The following is a 22852-nucleotide window of genomic DNA, read 5'->3' on the forward strand; positions in this document are numbered from 1 at the left end:
GTAATAGTAGTAGTAGTATTGTATCTTGCCTTATGGCAGGTCTTGTATGGGTTAAGCCTCTTCCACTTTTATATGTCCATTGGCAGTCTTTTCATTTCAGAACTTCTTAGGATAATTTATAGTAGTAGTAGTATTGTATACTGCCTTATGGCAGGTCTTGTATGGGTTAAGCCTCTTCCACTTTTATCTGTCCATAGCCAGTCTTTTCATTTCTGAACTTCTTAGAATAATTTATAGTAGTAGTAGTAGTAGTAGTATTGTATCCTGCCTTACGGCAGGTCTTTTATGGGTTAAGCCTCTTCCACTTTTATCTGTCCATAGCCAGTCTTTTCATTTCTGAATTTCTTAGAATAATTTGTAGTAGTAGTAGTATTGTATCCTGCCTTATGGGGGGTCTTGTATGGGTTAAGCCTCTTCCACTTTTATCTGTCCATCACCAGTCTTTTCATTTCTGAATTTCTTAGAATAATTTATAGTAGTAGTAGTATTGCATCCTGCCTTACGGCAGGTCTTGTATGGGTTAAGCCTCTTCCACTGTTATCTGTCCATCACCAGTGTTTTCATTTCTGAACTTCTTCGAATAATTTATAGTAGTAGTAGTATTGTATCCTGCCTTACGGCAGGTCTTGTATGGGTTAAGCCTCTTCCACTTTTATCTGTCCATCACCAGTCTTTTCATTTCTGAACTTCTTAGAATAATTTATAGTAGTAGTAGTATTGTATCCTGCCTTACGGCAGGTCTTGTATGGGTTTAGCCTCTTCCACTTTTATCTGTCCATAGCCAGTGTTTTCATTTCTGAACTTCTTAGGATAATTTATAGTAGTAGTAGTATTGTATACTGCCTTACGGCAGGTCCTGTATGGGTTAAGCCTCTTCCACTTTTATCTGTCCATAGCCAGTCTTTTCATTTCTGAACTTCTTAGAATAATGTATAGTAGTAGTAGTATTGTATCCTGCCTTACGGCAGGTCTTGTATGGGTTAAGCCTCTTCCACTTTTATCTGTCCATTACCAGTCTTTTCATTTCTGAACTTCTTAGAATAATTTATAGTAGTAGTAGTATTATATCCTGCCTTACGGCAGGTCTTGTATGGGTTAAGCCTCTTCCACTTTTATCTGTCCATAGCCAGTCTTTTGATTTCTGAACTTCTTAGAATAATGTATAGTAGTAGTAGTAGTAGTAGTAGTAGTAGTATTGTATCCTGCCTTATGGCAGGTCTTGTATGGGTTAAGCCTCTTCCACTTTTATATGTCCATAGACAGTCTTTTCGTTTCTGAACTTCTTAGGATAATTTATAGTAGTAGTAGTATTGTATACTGCCTTATGGCAGGTCTTGTATGGGTTAAGCCTCTTCCACTTTTATATGTCCATAGACAGTCTTTTCATTTCTGAACTTCTTCGAATAATTTATAGTAGTAGTAGTATTGTATACTGCCTTACGGCAGGTCTTGTATGGGTTAAGCCTCGTCCACTTTTATCTGTCCATCACCAGTCTTTTCATTTCTGAACTTCTTCGAATAATTTATAGTAGTAGTAGTATTGTATCCTGCCTTACGGCAGGTCTTGTATGGGTTAAGCTTCTTCCCCTTTTATCTGTCCATAGCCAGTCTTTTCATTTCTGAACTTCTTACAATAATTTATAGTAGTAGTAGTAGTAGTAGTAGTAGTAGTATTAGTAGTATTGTATCTTGCCTTATGGCACGTCTTGTATGGGTTAAGCCTCTTCCACTTTTATATGTCCATAGACAGTCTTTTCATTTCTGAACTTCTTAGGAAAATTTATAGTAGTAGTAGTTTGTATACTGCCTTACGGCAGGTCTTGTATGGGTTAAGCCTCTTCCACTTTTATCTGTCCATAGCCAGTCTTTTCATTTCTGAACTTCTTAGAATAATTTATAGTAGTAGTAGTAGTAGTAGTATATTATCCTGCCTTACGGCAGGTATTGTATGGGTTAAGCCTCTTCCACTTTTATCTGTCCATAGCCATTCTTTTCATTTCTGAATTTCTTAGAATAATTTGTAGTAGTAGTAGTAGTATTGTATCCTGCCTTATGGGGGGTCTTGTATGGGTTAAGCCTCTTCCACTTTTATCTGTCCATAACCAGTCTTTTCATTTCCGAACTTCTTAGAATAATTTATAGTAGTAGTAGTATTGTATCCTGCCTTACGGCAGGTCTTGTATGGGTTAAGCCTCTTCCACTTTTATCTGTCCATCACCAGTCTTTTCATTTCTGAATTTCTTGGAATAATTTATAGTAGCAGTAGTATTGTATCCTGCCTTACGGCAGTTCTTGTATGGGTAAAGCCTCTTCCACTGTTATCTGTCCATCACCAGTCTTTTCATTTCTGAACTTCTTCGAATAATTTATAGTAGTCGTAGTATTGTATCCTGCCTTACGGCAGGTCTTGTATGGGTTAAGCCTCTTCCACTTTTCTCTGTCCATCACCAGTCTTTTCATTTCTGAACTTCTTAGAATAATTTATAGTAGTAGTAGTATTGTATCCTTCCTTACGGCAGGTCTTGTATGGGTTAAGCCTCTTCCACTTTTATCTGTCCATAGCCAGTCTTTTCATTTCTGAATTTCTTAGAATAATTTGTAGTAGTAGTAGTATTGTATCCTGCCTTATGGGGGGTCTTGTATGGGTTAAGCCTCTTCCACTTTTATCTGTCCATAACCAGTCTTTTCATTTCTGAACTTCTTAGAATAATTTATAGTAGTAGTAGTATTGTATCCTGCCTTGCGGCAGGTATTGTATGGGTTAAGCCTCTTCCACTTTTATCTGTCCATCACCAGTGTTTTCATTTCTGAATTTCTTAGAATAATTTATAGTAGCAGTAGTATTGTGTCCTGCCTTACGGCAGGTCTTGTATGGGTTAAGCCTCTTCCACTGTTATCTGTCCATCACCAGTCTTTTCATTTCTGAACTTCTTCGAATAATTTATAGTAGTAGTAGTATTGTATCCTGCCTTACGGCAGGTCTTGTATGGGTTAAGCCTCTTCCACTTTTATCTGTCCATCACCAGTCTTTTCATTTCTGAACTTCTTAGAATAATTTATAGTAGTAGTAGTATTGTATCCTGCCTTACGGCAGGTCTTGTATGGGTTAAGCCTCTTCCACTTTTATCTGTCCATAGCCAGTGTTTTCATTTCTGAACTTCTTAGAATAATTTATAGTAGTAGTATTAGTAGTAGTAGTAGTAGTAGTAGTATTGTATCCTGCCTTATGGCAGGTCTTGTATGGGTTAAGCCTCTTCCACATTTATCTGTCCATCACCAGTCTTTTCATATCTGAACTTCTTAGAATAATTTATAGTAGTAGTAGTATTGTATCCTGCCTTACGGCAGGTCTTATATGGGTTAAGCCTCTTCCACTTTTATCTGACCATCACCAGTCTTTTCATTTCTGAACTTCTTAGAATAATTTATAGTAGTAGTAGTATTGTATCCTGCCTTACGGCAGGTCTTGTATGGGTTAAGCCTCTTCCACTTTTATCTGTCCATAGCCAGTGTTTTCATTTCTGAAGTTCTTAGAATAATTTATAGTAGTAGTAGTAGTAGTAGTAGCAGTAGTATTGTATCCTGCCTTATGGCAGGTGTTGTATGGGTTAAGCCTTTCCACTTTTATATGTCCATAGACAGTCTTTTCATTTCTGAACTTCTTAGAATAAGTTATACTAGTAGTAGTATTGTATCCTGTCTTACGGCAGGTCTTGTATGGGTTAAGTTCTTCCACTTTTATCTGTCCATAGCCAGTCTTTTCATTTCTGAATTTCTTAGAATAATTTATAGTAGTAGTAGTATTGTATCCTGCCTTACGGCAGGTCTTGTATGGGTTAAGCCTCTTCCACTTTTATCTGTCCATCACCAGTCTTTTCATTTCTGAACTTCTTAGAATAATTTATAGTAGTAGTAGTATTGTATCCTGCCTTACGGCAGGTCTTGTATGGGTTAAGCCTCTTCCACTTTTATCTGTCCATAGGCAGTCTTTTGATTTCTGAACTTCTTAGAATAATTTATAGTAGTAGTAGTAGTAGTAGTAGTATTGTATCCTGCCTTATGGCAGGTATTGTATGGGTTAAGCCTCTTCCACTTTTATCTGTCCATAGCCAGTCTTTTCATTTCTGAACTTCTTAGAATAATTTATAGTAGTAGTAGTATTGTATCCTGCCTTACGGCAGGTCTTGTATGGGTTAAGCCTCTTCCACTTTTATCTGTCCATCACCAGTCTTTTCATTTCTGAACTTCTTAGGATAATTTATAGTAGTAGTAGTATTGTATACTGCCCTACGGCAGGTCTTGTATGGGTTAAGCCTCTTCCACTTTTATCTGTCCATCACCAGTCTTTTCATTTCTGAATTTCTTAGAATAATTTATAGTAGCAGTAGTATTGTATCCTGCCTTTCGGCAGGTCTTGTATGGGTTAAGCCTCTTCCACTGTTATCTGTCCATCACCAGTCTTTTCATTTCTGAACTTCTTCTAATAATTTATACTAGTAGTAGTATTGTATCCTGCCTTACGGCAGGTCTTGTATGGGTTAAGCCTCTTCCACTTTTATCTGTCCATCACCAGTCTTTTCATTTCTGAACTTCTTAGAATAATTTATAGTAGTAGTAGTATTGTATCCTGCCTTACGGCAGGTCTTGAATGGGTTAAGCCTCTTCCACTTTTATCTGTCCATAGCCAGTGTTTTCATTTCTGAACTTCTTAGAATAATTTATAGTTGTAGTAGTAGTAGTAGTAGTAGTAGTAGTAGTAGTAGTAGTAGTAGTATTGTATCCTGCCTTATGGCAGGTCTTGTATGGGTTAAGCCTCTTCCACTTTTATATGTCCATAGACAGTCTTTTCATTTCTGAACATCTTAGGATAATTTATAGTAGTAGTAGTATTGTATACTGCCTTACGGCAGGTCTTGTATGGGTTAAGCCTCTTCCACTTTTATCTGTCCATAGCCAGTCTTTTCATTTCTGAACTTCTTAGAATAATTTATAGTAGTAGTAGTAGTAGTAGTATTGTATCCTGCCTTACGGCAGGTCTTGTATGGGTTAAGCCTCTTCCACTTTTATCTGTCCATAGCCAGTCTTTTCATTTCTGAATTTCTTAGAATAATTTGTAGTAGTAGTAGTATTGTATCCTGCCTTATGGGGGGTCTTGTATGGGTTAAGCCTCTTCCACTTTTATCTGTCCATAACCAGTCTTTTCATTTCTGAACTTCTTCGAATAATTTATAGTAGTAGTAGTATTGTATCATGCCTTGCGGCAGGTATTTTATGGGTTAAGCCTCTTCCACTTTTATCTGTCCATCACCAGTGTTTTCATTTCTGAATTTCTTAGAATAATTTATAGTAGCAGTAGTATTGTATCCTGCCTTACGGCAGGTCTTGTATGGGTTAAGCCTCTTCCACTGTTATCTGTCCATCAGCAGTCTTTTCATTTCTGAACTTCTTCGAATAATTTATAGTAGTAGTAGTATTGTATCCTGCCTTACGGCAGGTCTTGTATGGGTTAAGCCTCTTCCACTTTTATCTGTCCATCACCAGTCTTTTCATTTCTGAACTTCTTAGAATAATTTATAGTAGTAGTAGTATTGTATCCTGCCTTACGGCAATTCTTGTATGGGTTAAGCCTCTTCCACTTTTATCTGTCCATAGCCAGTGTTTTCATTTCTGAATTTCCTAGAATAATTTATAGTAGTAGGATTAGTAGTAGTAGTAGTAGTAGTAGTATTGTATCCTGCCTTATGGCAGGTCTTGTATGGGTTAAGCCTCTTCCACTTTTATATGTGCATAGACAGTCTTTTCATTTCTGAACTTCTTAGGATAATTTATAGTAGTAGTAGTATTGTATACTGCCTTACGGCAGGTCTTGTATGGGTTAAGCCTCTTCCACTTTTATCTGTCCATAGCCAGTCTTTTCATTTCTGAACTTCTTAGAATAATTTATAGTAGTAGTAGTATTGTATCCTGCCTTACGGGAGGTCTTGTATGGGTTAAGCTCTTCCACTTTTATCTGTCCATAGCCAGTCTTTTCATTTCTGAACTTCTTAGGATAATTTATAGTAGTAGTAGTATTGTATACTGCCTTACGGCAGGTCTTGTATGGGTTAAGCCTCTTCCACTTTTATCTGTCCATAGCCAGTCTTTTCATTTCTGAACTTCTTAGAATAAGTTATACTAGTAGTAGTATTGTATCCTGTCTTACGGCAGGTGTTGTATGGGTTAAGCTCTTCCACTTTTATCTGTCCATAGCCAGTCTTTTCATTTCTGAACTTCTTAGAATAATTTATAGTAGTAGTAGTATTGTATCCTGCCTTACGGCAGGTCTTGTATGGGTTAAGCCTCTTCCACTTTTACCTGTCCATCACCAGTCTTTTCATTTCTGAACTTCTTAGAATAATTTATAGTAGTAGTAGTATTGTATGCTGCCTTACGGCAGGTCTTGTATGGGTTAAGCCTCTTCCACTTTTATCTGTCCATAGCCAGTCTTTTGATTTCTGAACTTCTTAGAATAATTTATAGTAGTAGTAGTAGTAGTAGTAGTATTGTATCCTGCCTTATGGCAGGTATTGTATGGGTTAAGCCTCTTCCACTTTTATATGTCCATAGACAGTCTTTTCATTTCTGAACTTCTTAGGATAATTTATAGTAGTAGTAGTATTGTATACTGCCTTATGGCAAGTCTTGTATGGGTTAAGCCTCTTCCACTTTTATATGTCCATAGACAGTCTTTTCATTTCTGAACTTCTTCGAATAATTTATAGTAGTAGTAGTATTGTATACTGCCTTACGGCAGGTCTTGTATGGGTTAAGCCTCGTCCACTTTTATTTGTCCATCACCAGTCTTTTCATTTCTGAACTTCTTCGAATAATTTGTAGTAGTAGTAGTATTGTATCCTGCCTTACGGCAGGTCTTGTATGGGTTAAGCCTCTTCCCCTTTTATCTGTCCATAGCAAGTCTTTTCATTTCTGAACTTCTTACAATAATTTATAGTAGTAGTAGTAGTAGTAGTAGTAGTAGTAGTAGTAGTATTGTATCTTGCCTTATGGCAGGTCTTGTATGGGTTAAGCCTCTTCCACTTTTATATGTCCATAGACAGTCTTTTCATTTCTGACCTTCTTAGGAAAATTTATAGTAGTAGTAGTACTGTATACTGCCTTACGGCAGGTCTTGTATGGGTTAAGCCTCTTCCACTTTTATCTGTCCATAGCCAGTCTTTTCATTTCTGAACTTCTTAGAATAATTTATAGTAGTAGTAGTAGTAGTAGTAGTATATTATCCTGCCTTACGGCAGGTCTTGTATGGGTTAAGCCTCTTCCACTTTTATCTGTCCATAGCCAGTCTTTTCATATCTGAATTTCTTAGAATAATTTGTAGTAGTAGTAGTATTGTATCCTGCCTTATGGGGGGTCTTGTATGGGTTAAGCCTCTTCCACTTTTATCTGTCCATAACCAGTCTTTTCATTTCTGAACTTCTTAGAATAATTTATAGTAGTAGTAGTATTGTATCCTGCCTTACGGCAGGTCTTGTATGGGTTAAGCCTCTTCCACTTTTATCTGTCCATCACCAGTCTTTTCATTTCTGAATTTCTTAGAATAATTTATAGTAGCAGTAGTATTGTATCCTGCCTTACGGCAGGTCTTGTATGGGTTAAGCCTCTTCCACTGTTATCTGTCCATCACCAGTCTTTTCATTTCTGAACTTCTTCGAGTAATTTATAGTAGTAGTAGTATTGTATCCTGCCTTACGGCAGGTCTTGTATGGGTTAAGCCTCTTCCACTTTTATCTGTCCATCACCAGTCTTTTTATTTCTGAACTTCTTAGAATAATTTATAGTAGTAGTAGTATTGTATCCTGCCTTAAGACAGGTCTTGTATGGGTTAAGCCTCTTCCACTTTTATCTGTCCATAGCCAGTGTTTTCATTTCTGAACTTCTTAGAATAATTTATAGTAGTAGTAGTAGTAGTAGTAGTAGTAGTATTGTATCCTGCCTTATGGCAGGTCTTGTATGGGTTAAGCCTCTTCCACTTTTATATGTCCATAGACAGTCTTTTCATTTCTGAACTTCTTAGGATAATTTATAGTAGTAGTAGTATTGTATACTGCCTTACGGCAGGTCTTGTATGGGTTAAGCCTCTTCCACTTTTATCTGTCCATAGACAGTCTTTTCATTTCTGAACTTCTTAGAATAATTTATAGTAGTAGTAGTTTTGTATCCTGCCTTACGGGAGGTCTTGTATGGGTTAAGCTCTTCCACTTTTATCTGTCCATAGCCAGTCTTTTCATTTCTGAACTTCTTAGGATAATTTATAGTAGTAGTAGTATTGTATACTGCCCTACGGCAGGTCTTGTATGGGTTAAGCCTCTTCCACTTTTATCTGTCCATAGCCAGTCTTTTCATTTCTGAACTTCTTAGAATAATTTATAGTAGTAGTAGTATTGTATCCTGCCTTACGGCAGGTCTTGTATGGTTCAAGCTCTTCCACTTTTATCTGTCCATAGCCAGTCTATTCATTTCTGAACTTCTTAGAATACTTTATAGTAGTAGTAGTAGTAGTAGTAGTAGTAGTATTGTATCCTGCCTTATGGCAGGTCTTGTATGTGTTAAGCGTCTTCCACTTTTATCTGTCCATAACCAGTCTTTTCATTTCTGAACTTCTTAGAATAATTTATAGTAGTAGTAGTATTGTATCCTGCCTTACGGCAGGTCTTGTATGGGTTAAGCGTCTTCCACTTTTATCTGTCCATAATCAGTCTTTTCATTTCTGAACATCTTAGAATAATTTTTAGTAGTAGTAGTATTGTATCCTGCCTTACGGCAGGTCTTGTATGGGTTAAGCGTCTTCCACTTTTATCTGTCCATAACCAGTCTTTTCATTTCTGAACTTCTTAGAATAATTTATAGTAGTAGTAGTATTGTATCCTGCCTTACGGCAGGTCTTGTATGGGTTAAGCTCTTCCACTTTTATCTGTCCATAACCAGTCTTTTGATTTCTGAACTTCTTAGAATAATTTATAGTAGTAGTAGTATTGTATCCTGCCTTACGGCAGGTCTTGTATGGGTTAAGCGTCTTCCACTTTTATCTGTCCATAACCAGTCTTTTCATTTCTGAACTTCTTAGAATAATTTATAGTAGTAGTAGTAGTACTGTATCCTGCCTTACGGCAGGTCTTGTATGGGTTAAGCTCTTCCACTTTTATCTGTCCGTAGCCAGTCTTTTCATTTCTGAACTTCTTACAATAATTTATAGTAGTAGTAGTATTGTATCCTGCCTTACGGCAGGTCTTGTATGGGTTAAGCTCTTCCACTTTTATCTGTCCATAGCCAGTCATTTCATATCAGAACTTCTAAGAATAATTTATAGTAGTAGTAGTATTGTATCCTGCCTTACGGCAGGTCTTGTATGGGTTAAGCCCCTTCCACTTTTATCTGTCCATAGGCAGTCTTTTTATTTCTGAATATTTGTCTCCTTCGATATTGTCCAGCATTTGATATCTACTTTTTCCTCTTCCTCTTTTTCCACCATTCCTCCTATTCCTTCCTTCAATAAACAGTCCCTTCTCAAACAATATATATAGAGTATATAGGGTGGCTATACGCTGCAGACAGCCGCCCAAGTGAAGAAGTGCATGGGATACAGGAAGACGACAAGGTTGCAGATGACGACAAAGGAAATGCAATTCTAACTAGTGAGATTGAAGCATCTATGAAGGAGATGTTAAATGGAAAGGCAATGGGAATTGATGAGATTCCTGCTGAACTGTTAAAGTCATTGGAGAAAGAAGGGGAAACGGAGTGGTTCAAATGGCTCTGAGCACTATTGGATTTAACATCTGAGGTCATCAGTCCCCTAGAACTTAGAACTACCTAAACCTAACTAACCTAAGGACATCACACATATCAATGCCCGAGGCATGATTCGAACCTGCGACTGTAGAAATCGCGCGGTTCCGGACTGAAGCGCCCAGAACCGCTCGGCCACCCCGGCCGGCCAAACTGGAAAAGAGAAAGGGGAAAGAGTCACTGTGAAATACTTTGTAGATGCTCTTGCTATACTAACAAACAACAAAGATGAAGCCAAATGAGCAGTAGATAAACTACATAAAATATGCTGTAAATCCGGAGTCCAAGTTTCCTCTTAGTAAAAGTCAGTATATGTACAGGAAATCGACCAGAAAACTCCCTGTATGTAAAAATATCGCAGGTCACTCATTTCAAGTACTTTGGAGAAACCATCCGACTCACATTGCTGAACACAATCTCCAACACAGAGAGAATATTTGAACTGCAAAGGGCATCCAAACTGACATGGAATCAATATAATAAAAGAGCAACATTTCATAATGCAAAACTACGACACTATAACACTATTGTTTCACCAGAAGCATTGTATGCAGTAGCAACCCCAGTAATCAGAGTGATGACAAAAATTCAAGACATGAGAAACGAAAGCTAAAAGCTCATAGGAAATTATACAGCACTGCTCTCCGAGATGGGACTTGGTGACCTCCAAAGGAATTCTACGAGCACACGGACAACATCATAGATAAATTTATGAAAAGCCACCTACAGTTTTACGGACACCTATGTAGTGTGGAGGGAAACAGACCCACAGAGAAAACTTTTAACATAGTTAAAGCAAGCAAAATAAAAAAAAAGGTCAAGTTGGATGAAAGAAACTCAATAAGACCTACAACAATCGAAAGTTTCAGAAGAAGAAACTTAGGACAGAAAAGGAGTCAGAAGTAAAATAAAAAACAAGAACCTTGAACAAATACCAACGAAAGGAACAACAGCGGTACAAGTGGACGGATGAAAGGAAGAAAAAATACAGTACATTAATGGAGAGGTTTTAGCAAGAAAAGAAAAAAAGAAACTGAAATATACCTTTCCTGAAGAGGCAATCCAGTAGGTATACAAAAAACGAGCCTAATCTAATGCAGTTGGGCCAAAATTTCAAAGGAATCGGTGAACAACTTTCGGAATTTAAGATTTTGAACAAAGGAAACAAAGGAACATGAGATTTTAGCTAACAACGTATCCCCTGTGTATATAATGTACAAGGTGGTCAGTAGAAGTCTGAAAAACTTGTAAGGGTGTTGCAGGGTAAGTTAAGCTGAGAAAAAATTAGTAATAAAAAGAAATGCGATTCGTTGCGCCGTTTCCGATTTAATGAGCACTGAATTTATGCAATCAGATCACTGCGTGTGAAATCCAACCAGCCTGCCAGAGAGGGTGTTGACAAAAGTGTTTATCATTTCGTTAGCTGAAACTGACAAAAAAATTAAGGAGAAACCATTGGACGGTAGCTAGTTCTAACATTGGAATCATCCAATGTACCAATTTTTGTGTCGCTCTCTTGTTCGGTTTGAGGAAACCAAACGTAGAACACGATTGACAACACCGTCTCTGGCAGGCTGCTTGAATCTGAGCGCACAACGACCTGATTGGCTAACTTCATGCTAATGAAATCGGAAACGGTGCAACGTGTAGTAATTTTTTCTTAACAAATATTTGTCAGCACAACTTGCCCCACAACACCCTTAAGAGCTCTTCAGACTGTTTCTGCGCATCCTGTATGTATTTATATACCATAGACCCTTCACTATGTATATAAAACACGTGTGTAATCGTAAATATAAGAAGGGCAAAAGAACAGACCCGCAGAATTACAGACCAATACCCCTAACGTCGCTCTGCCACAGAATCCTTGGAACACATTCTTAGTTCGAAAATAATAATTTTTTTAAGGCCGCGAAGCTTATGTTCACGAATCAGCATGGTTTGGTTTAGAAAGCATCGCTTGTGTGAAACTCAAATTGCGCTGCAGGATGATAGAAGATGACTCATTGTCAGACAGCTATAAATGTAGAAAAATGTGAGTTAATGCAGATGGGTAGGAAAAATAAACCCGTAATGTTGATACATCAGTAGTGTCCTACTTGACACAGCCACGTCGTTTAAATCTCTGGGCATAACGTTGCAAAGCGATACCAAATGGAATGATCATGTGAAAATTGTGGTAGTGAAGGCGAATGGCAGACTTCGGTATATTGGGAGAATTTTAAGAAAGTGTAGTTCACCTGTGAAGAAGACTGACCATAGGAGGCTAGTGCGACCTAGTCTTGAGAATTGCTTGAGTGTTTGAGATCTGCACCACGTCGAATTTAAGGAAGATATCGAAGCAGTTTAGAGACAAGCTACTAGATTAACAAAATGCTAGAGTTACGGAAATGCTTCGACAGTTCAAATGGTAATTCTTGGAGAGAAGGCGGCGTTCTTTTCGAAGACAACTACTGAAAAAATTTAGACAACTGTCATTTGAAGCTGACTGCAGAACGACCCTACTGCAGCCAAAATTAATTTGGGGTAAGGACCACGAAGATATGGTACGAGGAATTAATGCCCATACAGACGCATATAAATAATCGTTTTTCCCTTGTTCTATTTTTGAGTGGAACAGGAAAGGAAATGACTATTAGTTGCACTTGGTACCCTCCGCCACGCCCCGTACAGTCGCTTGCGGTGGATCTATGTAGATGTAGACTGTAATGTTGTGTCAGATACATCTATATAAATAAAAATGTAAATGTTTCTTTCTTAAAAACCGTAAATTTCCGAAGTTTTTCCACCGTCTGTTTTGAAATTTTAGCACAATGTTGCATTTGAATACGTATATATCTTATAGGCCTTCTGGTGCGCCACAGACAGTATATAAATATGTATGTAAAGCTTATAGGGGATATCTACATAAAAATGTAACTTTTACTTTGTTCAAAATCTTAAATCTTCGAAGGTTCTTCGTCAATTGCTTCGAAATTTGGACACAGCTTTGAATTCGATAATGCACGTGTTTTTATATCCATACCTTTTATTATAATATATGTAATGTTGTTGTTGTGGTCTTCAGTTCGAAAACTGGTCTGATGCAGCTCTCCATACTATTCTATCCTGTGGAAGCCTCTTCATCTCCGAATAACTACTGCAACGTACGTACTTTTGCATATGCGCACCGTATTCATCTCTTGATCTCCTTCTACAATTTTTTCACCCACAATTCCATCCAGTAGTAAATTGTTCACCCCTTGATGCCTCAGAATGTGTCCTATTAACCGAGCCCTTCTTTTAATCATATTGTGTCACAAATTTCTTGTCTCTCCAGTTCTGTTCAATACCTCTTCATTAGTCACATACCCTACCTATCTAATCTTGAGCATTCTTCTGTAACATCACAGCTCAAAAGCTTCTCATGCTTCAGAAACGCTTTTCTTGCTATTGCCAGTCTACATTTTACATCTTCTCTATTTCGGCCATTATCAGTTATTTTGCTGCCCAAATAGCAAAACTCATCTACTACTTTAACTGTTTCCTTTCCTAATCTAATTCCCTCAGCATCACCTGATTCAATTCTACTACATTCCATTATCTTTGTTGTGCTTTTGTTGATGTTCATCCTGTACCCTCATTTCAAGACATTGTTCGTCTGTTCGGCTGCTCTTCCAAGTCCTTTGCTGTCTCTGACAGGCTTACGATGTCAATGGATGATCTCAGAGTTTTTATATAAGTAAATGTGTAATACATAATGGCAAAAGTCATTACCAAAAATCTCGTAAAGGTCTAGACCGATTCACTTCAAAGTTTAGCAAATATTCTACTGAACACTTGGACAGACATAGGCTATATATTCTTAATATTGTTACCACAAACCTCAAAAAATACTCGACTGATTTACTTCAGATTTTACATGTTCTGTAATGAATGATTGGACACATATTTGCTATGTATTTTTAATATATATAATGTATAAATGTATATGTAAGGTATATAATAGTGAAACGTTGTTGGCAAACAGAAAAGCTTTGTTTACGGCTTCTCGGCTTATGATTAGAATAATACTACATTACCTGAATTTGCAGTAACAACAAAGAAGGTTTAAGGATAGAGTGAGGAGCAAGAGGAGGTTGACAGATGGGTGTGAGAAACGGACACAGAAAGCGGAAAGTTTGAGATGGACAGAGAGATGGCGCAGGAGGAGATGGAATAGTGGAGAGAAAATGGACGTAGATAGGGGAGAGGTGACGGAAAAAGAGAGAGGGAGATGTAGAGAGACGCGGGAGGAGAAGATAGGCTGAGAAAGGTCGGATGAGGTGCTGGGGAAAGAGAGGGGTCAGGAGGGGAGGAGGAGAGAGGGGTGAGGACAAGATGGACAGAGAAAGCGGGAGGAGGTGATGGATAGAGAGGGGGAGAGAGAAGCGGCAGGAGGAGACGGAGAGAGAGAAGGGAGGATAATGTGGACAGAGAGGTAAGAGTAAGTATTGCGCTGCAATAGGAAGAAGAAGGATGGGGACATTAGGACGTTTATCCAATTTCCGAACTTATTAGAAACGTGTGCTTTCTCTTTAATTTCTTTTCTGTTTAACCAGATTGAGTCACAACACTGCGTGGCCGTGAACAGCTAATATTTATATAATAGTAGTCCACCAAATGAAAGGTCTTCTGAGACTGAACGATTCTGACAGGAGGTAATAAACTCTTGAAACAGTATTTGTCTATCGGCAACCTTCGTGCGCTATTACGTTGTGAGATGAACAGATTGACACAAGAGAGAAAATAACAAAAAGCCCCTTAGCCCGACTGTACCAGGTTTCTGTGTAATAGTTCAGACGTTTCTGCGTGAGATGTGTATTTCGGGCAGTATCACCATTGAATGCCCCAAAAATTTGTGCGTAATTTACCGACTTCCGGTTTTGTGCTCCAACAGACACTGGATCACCTTTTTTAAACATCCAGACGATCGCGACCACTTCTTAACGCACTGCCCGGGAGCATCTGCTTCACGTTTTCTGTCCGGCGCCTATTTTTACTGACAATCTGACTTTTCTCCGTAACCAGTGATTTGCGTTCTCAAAGAATTATCTTCCGTTACTGGCCGTGGACCGCAGGTCTGTCGGTAACAGGTGTATCGCAGATAAGTGTTACGGTGATGATACGATTTATTTAAGTTAAAAATGGAAAGGGGAATTACTGGATGTCGGTGCAAATGATGAATGGATTTTATAACAGAATAAATTGCTGAAAAGCAGTTTTAGACCGACGGACATTAATACCTTACCTGATGAGGACCTTTTGAAAACTTATGTATTAGAGCATACAATTAGTTATTAACTTGATCGATATGAACTTTCCCACGCTCTTGTAAGAATCACTTGACAGTGATAGGACCTCCTAATTTAGGCAATACAGTCTTCAGCTGATATCTGGCAGGGATGGTTCCCTATTTAAGAGATGTTGAGTGTGTTGTGGGCGCGTTAAGAACACAATGCCGCAGACAGCATTGCTCCTGTTGCTGATAGCGTACGTGAGGTGGGTCCCAGGTGAGATTTAGATCTTTTCACATGTGTTTCTATACTCTGCGTTTCACTCTTAAGTGAGAGAAGGGAATCCTTCAAATAACTCAGCCAGGTAATGTCGTCGACAAGCGCCGATATTTCGACAGGAGCGCACGCTGTCATTTTCAAGACAAATCAGCAGTAACTAAGCACTGTGCAGGGGAATTTAATATGTCGGTTTATAGAGAAACTCCAGAAAGGTGACACACACACTGTAAACACTAGCGCCATAGATGACCGATGTCAGAAGTTATAGACAGTGAAATTAATAACCAACAGATGAGGCAGCATAAACTCTGTTCCTGTGTTTTTTGGCGAGACAGAGAGTAGGATTCGATGCAGAATTTAAACAAGAACCACCATCCTCAGACGGTTTAAACAACTTCCTTGATAACATTGAAATGCCGTGTTGCAAGTTTTTCGAGCTGACGCCACTTCGGCGACTTGCGTGTCGATGGGTATGAAAAGATGATGATAAGGACAACGCAACACCCAGTCCCTGAGCGGAGAAAATCTCCGACTCAGCCGGGAATCGAACCCAGGCCTTAAGTTATGACATTCCGTCGCGCTGACCACTTAGCTACCAGGGGCGGACATTCCATGGGATGACCGGTGCCAAGACAATGTCCTGAAATGGTGGATTTGCTCGGTCACTGTAAGCGTGTGTGGCGCTTATCAGGCCCGTTTCACAGTGGGACACTAGTGACGGTCGCCAGTGATGGTCACCGGTGACTGTGGTGAACACTCCTGGAGCACTGATGTCCGACACCGCAAGTATTGCCAACTGATTAGTTAGTGAAATGGAAGCAACTAAATTTCACTAGCCTTCTATGGCCAGAAAAATAAGGTATTCAATTTGAGGAAAGAAACATACAGCTTACCAATTTTGATTTTCTCGTACATTCTCGTCTCATTGAAATCAGCACAAAATTCGTTATAATTTCTTGCAACGCATTCGTTTTCATCACTTTGTTGCTATAGACATCGCTTTTGACATCCCAAATAGCAGGACGACTTTCTGCTTCACTTATAAAATCTTCCATGTTAATCAAATCTAGACTCATGCCTACAATGTGTACACTAAAAAAAACGTTCAATGAATGTTTCGCTTCACAGTCTGAGAAATGACTGCCTGGCTGTTGGTAAATCTGGTGCGCTGTTCTGTGATCTGTGCCCCAGTGCGGACACTCCAATTCAGAGTAATGCATGTCTGGTGGTGACTGCTGTAAACACAGTGACCTTGTCTGTCACAAGTGGTGAGGGTGGGACACCGCTGGGTCACAGTGAGACAGTGTAGTGTCCCGGTGGAACGCTACAGTTCAAACGGATGTATCTCTGTCGGTGACCGTCGCTGGTGAACGTCATCAGTGTCCCAGAGTGAAACGGTCCTACACTGGCCCTCCACAGTCCTGATAGTCTGACCAATAAAAGACTTGCCACAACTACGAGGAATACGGTAGACACCCACCTTACGTAGACTAGGATCACCCTTTATGGAACCTAAAAGTAACCTGGTCGTCGATGGTGATCGACAAGCACGCTTCACATCATATTTCCGCAAAACACGACCAGTCCTGTACGAAATGCTCCCTACGTAAGTCAAAAAGGCCGTAAATTCCGTGTCACCTCGGTATTATCATTGCTCAACCGGTGCACAATGGATCTATAGCGCAACGCAATTTTGATCTGTCTTTCATTATAACTACTATGACGAAAAGTGATTTAAAAATGGGCCAACTCAGCGGTCAAACTCTCAGCGTCCGAGATGACTTGGGACCTGTGGACCATAATATAATAAATTCCCTAGAGACTGGAAAGCTCGTATCCACGAATCAGCATGGCTTTAGAAAGCATCGCTCGTGCGAAACCCAGCTTGCTCTTTTCTCATATGATTTACTGCGAACTATGGATGAAGGACAAGAGGCGAATTCCATATTTCTAGATTTCTGAAAAGCATTCGACATGGTATCCCACTGCGGAGGGTTAACGAAGGTACGTGCACACGGAATGGTCTCCCAGATATGTGACTGGTACGAAGGCTTCTTAAGTATTAGAGTCCAGTATGCTATCCTTGACGGCGAGTGTTCATCGGAGACAGGGGTAGCAGCAGGAGTGCCCCAGGGAAGTGTGATAGGACCGTTGCTATTTTCTATATACACTGCTGGCCATCGTAAATGCAACACCCTGAAGGAAGCATCCGAATCAAGTGAAATTTACACCATAGGTTTGCAGCGATGAGATATGCAACTGATTAGAATTTCAGCGCAGACGCACATCACGCGCGCCTGTGGCGCCACCTCATAGCGCCATTTAAGACTTGGCGATTTCGACGAGTGTACGTTCGGCACGTGTGTTTACCTTGTGGTTGTTTCACAAGATGATCAGTTATGCCTCGTAGACAACAGCGAACATCGTTTGATCAAGTATCCGAGTTCGACAGAGGAAGGATAGTGGCTTACCGAGATTGTGGATTATCATACAGAGAAATCGCTAGTCGTGTTGGACGAAACCAAACAACTGTAATGCGGATATGTGACCGTTGGATGCAGGAGGGTACGACGGACGGACGTGGCCGATCGCATTCACCTCGGTGCACCACTGCACGTGCTGATAGGCAAATTCTGCGCATGGCAGTGACGGATCGCTCAGTGACATCCCGAACCATAGCACAGCACATAGCGTCTGTAACGCATCATCCAGTGTCTGCGCGTACCATTCGACGCCGTTTACAGCAGAGTGGTCTGTCCGCAAGACGTCCATTGCTTCGTCTACCATTGACGCAGAACCACAGACGTCTCCATCGCCAATGGTGTGATGACAGACGGATGTGGACGGCAGAATGGAATGACGTTGTCTTTACTGACGAGGCAAGCTTCTGTCTGCAGCACCACGATGGTCGGATTTGAGTGTGGAGACACCGTGAAGAGAGGATGCTGGACAGCTGCATTATGCACCGCCACACTGGTCTTGCACCGGGAATTATGGTATGGGGCGGTATTGGATATTACTCTCGCACGCCTCTAGTACGCATTGCCGGTACTTTAAATAGCCGGCGCTGCATATCCGAGGTGCTGGAGCCAGTTGTCCTTCTTTACCTTCAGGGCTCAGCCACAGCCATATTTCAACAGGATAATGCACGACCACACGTGGCACGCATTGTCCAAAGGTTCTTCGTCAATAACCAGATTGAATTGCTTCCCTGGCCGGCTCGCTCTTCGGATCTTTCGCCGATAGAGAACATGTGGTCCATGATTGCTCAACGAGTGACCCAGATTACATCCCCAGCTGCCACACCAGATGATCTTTGGCAACGTGTGGAAGCTGCTTGGGCTGCTGTACCCCAGGAACACATCCAACGTCTCTTTGACTCAATTCCGAGACGTGTGGCAGCGGTGATCTCCAACAATGGCGGCTACTCTGGCTACTGATTCTGGCAGGAACCACATGTCACAGACGTCTGTAAACGTAATCATTTGATACTTTGTCAACATGTTAGCTACAAAATAAATTTTGTTGTACTGCCTCTTGTCTTTCTTGGTGTTGCATTTACGGTGGCCAGCAGTGTACATACATGATCTGGCAGACAGGGGCACAGCAATCTGCGGTTGTTCGCTGATGATGCTGTGGTGTGTAAGGTGTCGAAGATAAGTGACTATAGGTTGATAGAAGATGACCTAGACAAAATTTCTAGCTGGTGTGATGAGTCGTAGCTGGCTGTTAATGTAGAAAAATGTAAGGAGAAACAAACTTGTTATGTTCTTCTTGACACAGTCACGTCGTTTAAATATCTGGGCGTAAAGTTGTGGAGCGATATGAAACAGAAGGAGCGTGTAAGGATTGTGGTAGGGAAGGCGAAAGGTCGCTTCGGTTTAGAATTTTAGGAAAGCGTTGTTCATCTGTGAAGGGGATCGCATAAATTGATGTGCAGGCACTTTAGTAAGAAACTCTGCTTCATCATTTTTATAACCATACCATGACTTCCAAATGGAATCAAACTTTCGTGTATGATCAATGGCAGTTGTTTCCATAGGTGCATTTGCAGTAAATGCTGTAGGCTTTACATTAATACCCGGTATTTTCAAATTAATCCCTACACTTGTAATCATATTCTTATTTTGACTTAATGTTGCAAGTTCTGTATCACTTGAATTAGTCGGAAAAGCAATTCTAGGATTTTGTGCAATTACTTTTACAGAACAATGAACAATTCTACTACCATCAGGTAATAAATCGAATTCAGAAGGTGTCATATACAAAAATGGCCTATCAACGGGAATTTCTGCCAAAGGAGTAACCATGCATACTACCTTTTCATGTTCAATCAGTTTATACGCTAAACCATATGTGAAAAATCTATGTACTTTGCGATATCTTGTAATATTACCAGTATCTAATATAGAAGGAGCAGGTAACGGATCAACTCGAGTATTAGGAGAATCACCCAAGTTAGCAGATGGTGCTGCAGTGCCTGTTAACGTTTTTTTTTTCTTAGATCCACCAGACTGACTTGCTGCAGCCTGACGTTTACCTGAATCTACCTGCATTGGCGAACTCATACCTTCGTCACTATCAGAATATGGTACTAAACGTTGTGGTTCAAAATGTTGTTGTGTTTCTTCTGGTCCTTGTTCGTCCTCGTCTCCTTCGCTGTCTGATACCTCGTGGTCGACGTGATGTTCGTCTACAGAACTTGTTCCAGTGGCTGAACCAGATGTTGATGGACGGTCGTGATCTATAGGCAAACCACGGCGAACACGAGACATTAGCCATTGTTCATAGGCATAGTGTTTCTGGCCTTCATGCATGAACTCCCAATTAGACCGTTCCCACGGTGGAATATCATAATTCTGAAGGCAAGAAACGTTAAAATCAAACAATGAAAACAAAAAATATATGATACACAACAAAAGTTATATTTACATACCTGTTTTTTCGGCATTTGGTTGTTTCGGATATAAAGCTTTTCCAATACGTTGTTCAACAGCTGTCTTCAATTACAAGCCGTATTTTCCCGCAAGTGAATGCCAATTGCGTGTATGACTCCAGTCAATAGCGAAATCTATTATAGCTTTTGCATCCAACTGTTGAACTCGTTGTCTAAACTCTTCTTCTGTAAACGGTCGTTCTCTTGCTTCCTTTAACAGATTATCGTATCCTACGTCGTGCTCTTTAGCAATGGCATCTGCACCACTGCGCGGTGCGTCTATATTTATTGGATTTCCCGGTCCTACGTAATCACTACCAGGTAAAGTATATCCTTTGTTCTGTACACGTTCAACTACTTTTTTAACGCCGTAAGCAGCACCTGCGGCGGCAGCAGTTGTCGCGCCAGCAGCTATCGCTATCTGCCCTGAACTTGTAATACCAGCTGTGCTAATTGCGGCCACGTCCGTGACACTCTCAGATAACAAGGGCACTGTTTCGCTAGTAGTTTCTATATCTGCACTCTGGTGACCTCGGCCACGATTTCGTGGTCTATTTGGGCGGCGCCGTCGCACTCCAAGATTACTTTCTTCTGGCCTTGTTTCTGGCACCCGTTCAAATTCAACTGTTTCGCCACTCGTATCCAAATCGTCGAATGCTGGATTATCTCCATACCGTATACGAGTAGCAGCATCCTCTCTTTGCACTGTTCGAATATCATTACTGCTACGAGAACGATTAACATTTGTTAATGGAATTCTTTCCGCCATTTCAATGTCTTCCTCACGTCCCGGATATAAAACACCTCCGTCGTATTGTATAGAGCCATGGTTGCCCGTGCTTAAATACTGATCTACCCAAGACATTTTGCTGACTAAAATAAATAAATCATTACCACCTTTTATATACATTACGTTATCGAACAGCACGTGTCGGGCAACCTTTTGCTGGCGTGGGTGCTTGCTCAGATAATTGTCCTAAAAGGACAAATCATCTCAGCGGGACAGCGACCGCCACCATCGCGACCTTGGGACCCCGCGGGGCCCCATTTCTTTTATCAGTTGCTGACCCTCATGAATCGAAACATGACTGCGTCGTGTCGTTTCATGGTTCGAGGGTCAGCAACTGATAAAAAAAATGGGGCCCCGCGGGGTCCCAAGGTCGCGATGGCGGCGGTCCCTGTCCTGCTGAGATGATTTGTCCTTTTAGGACAATTATCTGAGCAAGCACCCACGCCAGCAAAAGGTTGGCGCGTGTAAAAGTTGTCTTTTTGGAGTGACAGACATGTGAGTATTGATAACTGAAATTGCTTAGCAACCAATCCAGTATATAAGAGGCATGAAATTGTTGTCTTCACATTATGTCCTCTGCATCCACTGCGAGAACTTCTATTGTCTCTGACGAGCTGCCAGAAATAGTAAGTACATTTCTTTATAATGGAAACTTTGTACAAACTTGCACGAATTGCCGTTTGTGGAAGACTCCAAAATGCCTTGGATGTTTATCAATTGGAGTTACCACAAACTATACGGGAAGATATTTTATTGGAATTTCGTTTTTCAAAATTTAATTTCATGTTAAATTCGTATAGACTGCCAGAATGTTATATATTTGATAAAAGTGAAAATGTTCCCATGATTTCTGAAATAGTAAATGATGCAGTAAGAGCGGGAATTCCCGTTTCGTGGGAAACACTTGGTTTGAATACAATGTCTTTCTTTGATATTAGTACATTCTGGCAAAGTAGATTCAAAATTAAAGTATTTTTTTACGAAGTTACGTACAAGCATTTCGTATATACTATTTGTGAGAATTGTTTATACAAATTATCCGATTCATGGCGAAACCCGCAACTGCAACCACTTCTAATTGGAATGAGAATTAATATGGTAACCAAGACACCATCATTTTCATATAGTGTAACTTGTCCGCCACATATTAAACAATATAGTCATTGGTGCATGTTTTGTGCAAGTAGTCCATTGTTTAGAAGTGTACTACCTACTCTTGAGTACTGCTCGAGTGTTTGGGATCCGCACCAGGTGGTACCGAAAGAAGACATCGAAGCAATCCAGAGGCGAGCTGCTGGAATTATTATCGGTAGGTTCGATCAGCATGCAAGTGTTACGCATATACTTCACATGCTCAAGTGAGAATTCTTGGAGGGAAGAAGATATTCATTTCGAAGAACGCTACGGAGAAAGTTTAGAGAACTGCAATTTGAAACTGACTGCAGAGCAACACTACTGCCGCCAAGACACATTTTGCGTAGGGACCACGAAGATACGAGAAATTAGGACTCGTACGGAGGCATCTAGATAGTCGCTTTTCCCTTCCTCTATCTGCGATTGAAACAGCAAACATAACGACTATTTGTGTTACAAGGTACCCTCCGCCACGCACCGTACGGTGGCGCGGTAGATATAGATATAGGTGAACCAAGGAACGAAGTACCCTTTCAACTATCAGCTAGCAGATGTAAGTCAGTCTGAGTAGGCTTCCCAAAAACGGCATGTCCCAACGTACCGTATACCTTCGTC

Source organism: Schistocerca americana, chromosome 1, assembly GCF_021461395.2.
Source record: "Schistocerca americana isolate TAMUIC-IGC-003095 chromosome 1, iqSchAmer2.1, whole genome shotgun sequence".
NCBI classification, from domain to species: domain Eukaryota; kingdom Metazoa; phylum Arthropoda; class Insecta; order Orthoptera; family Acrididae; genus Schistocerca; species Schistocerca americana.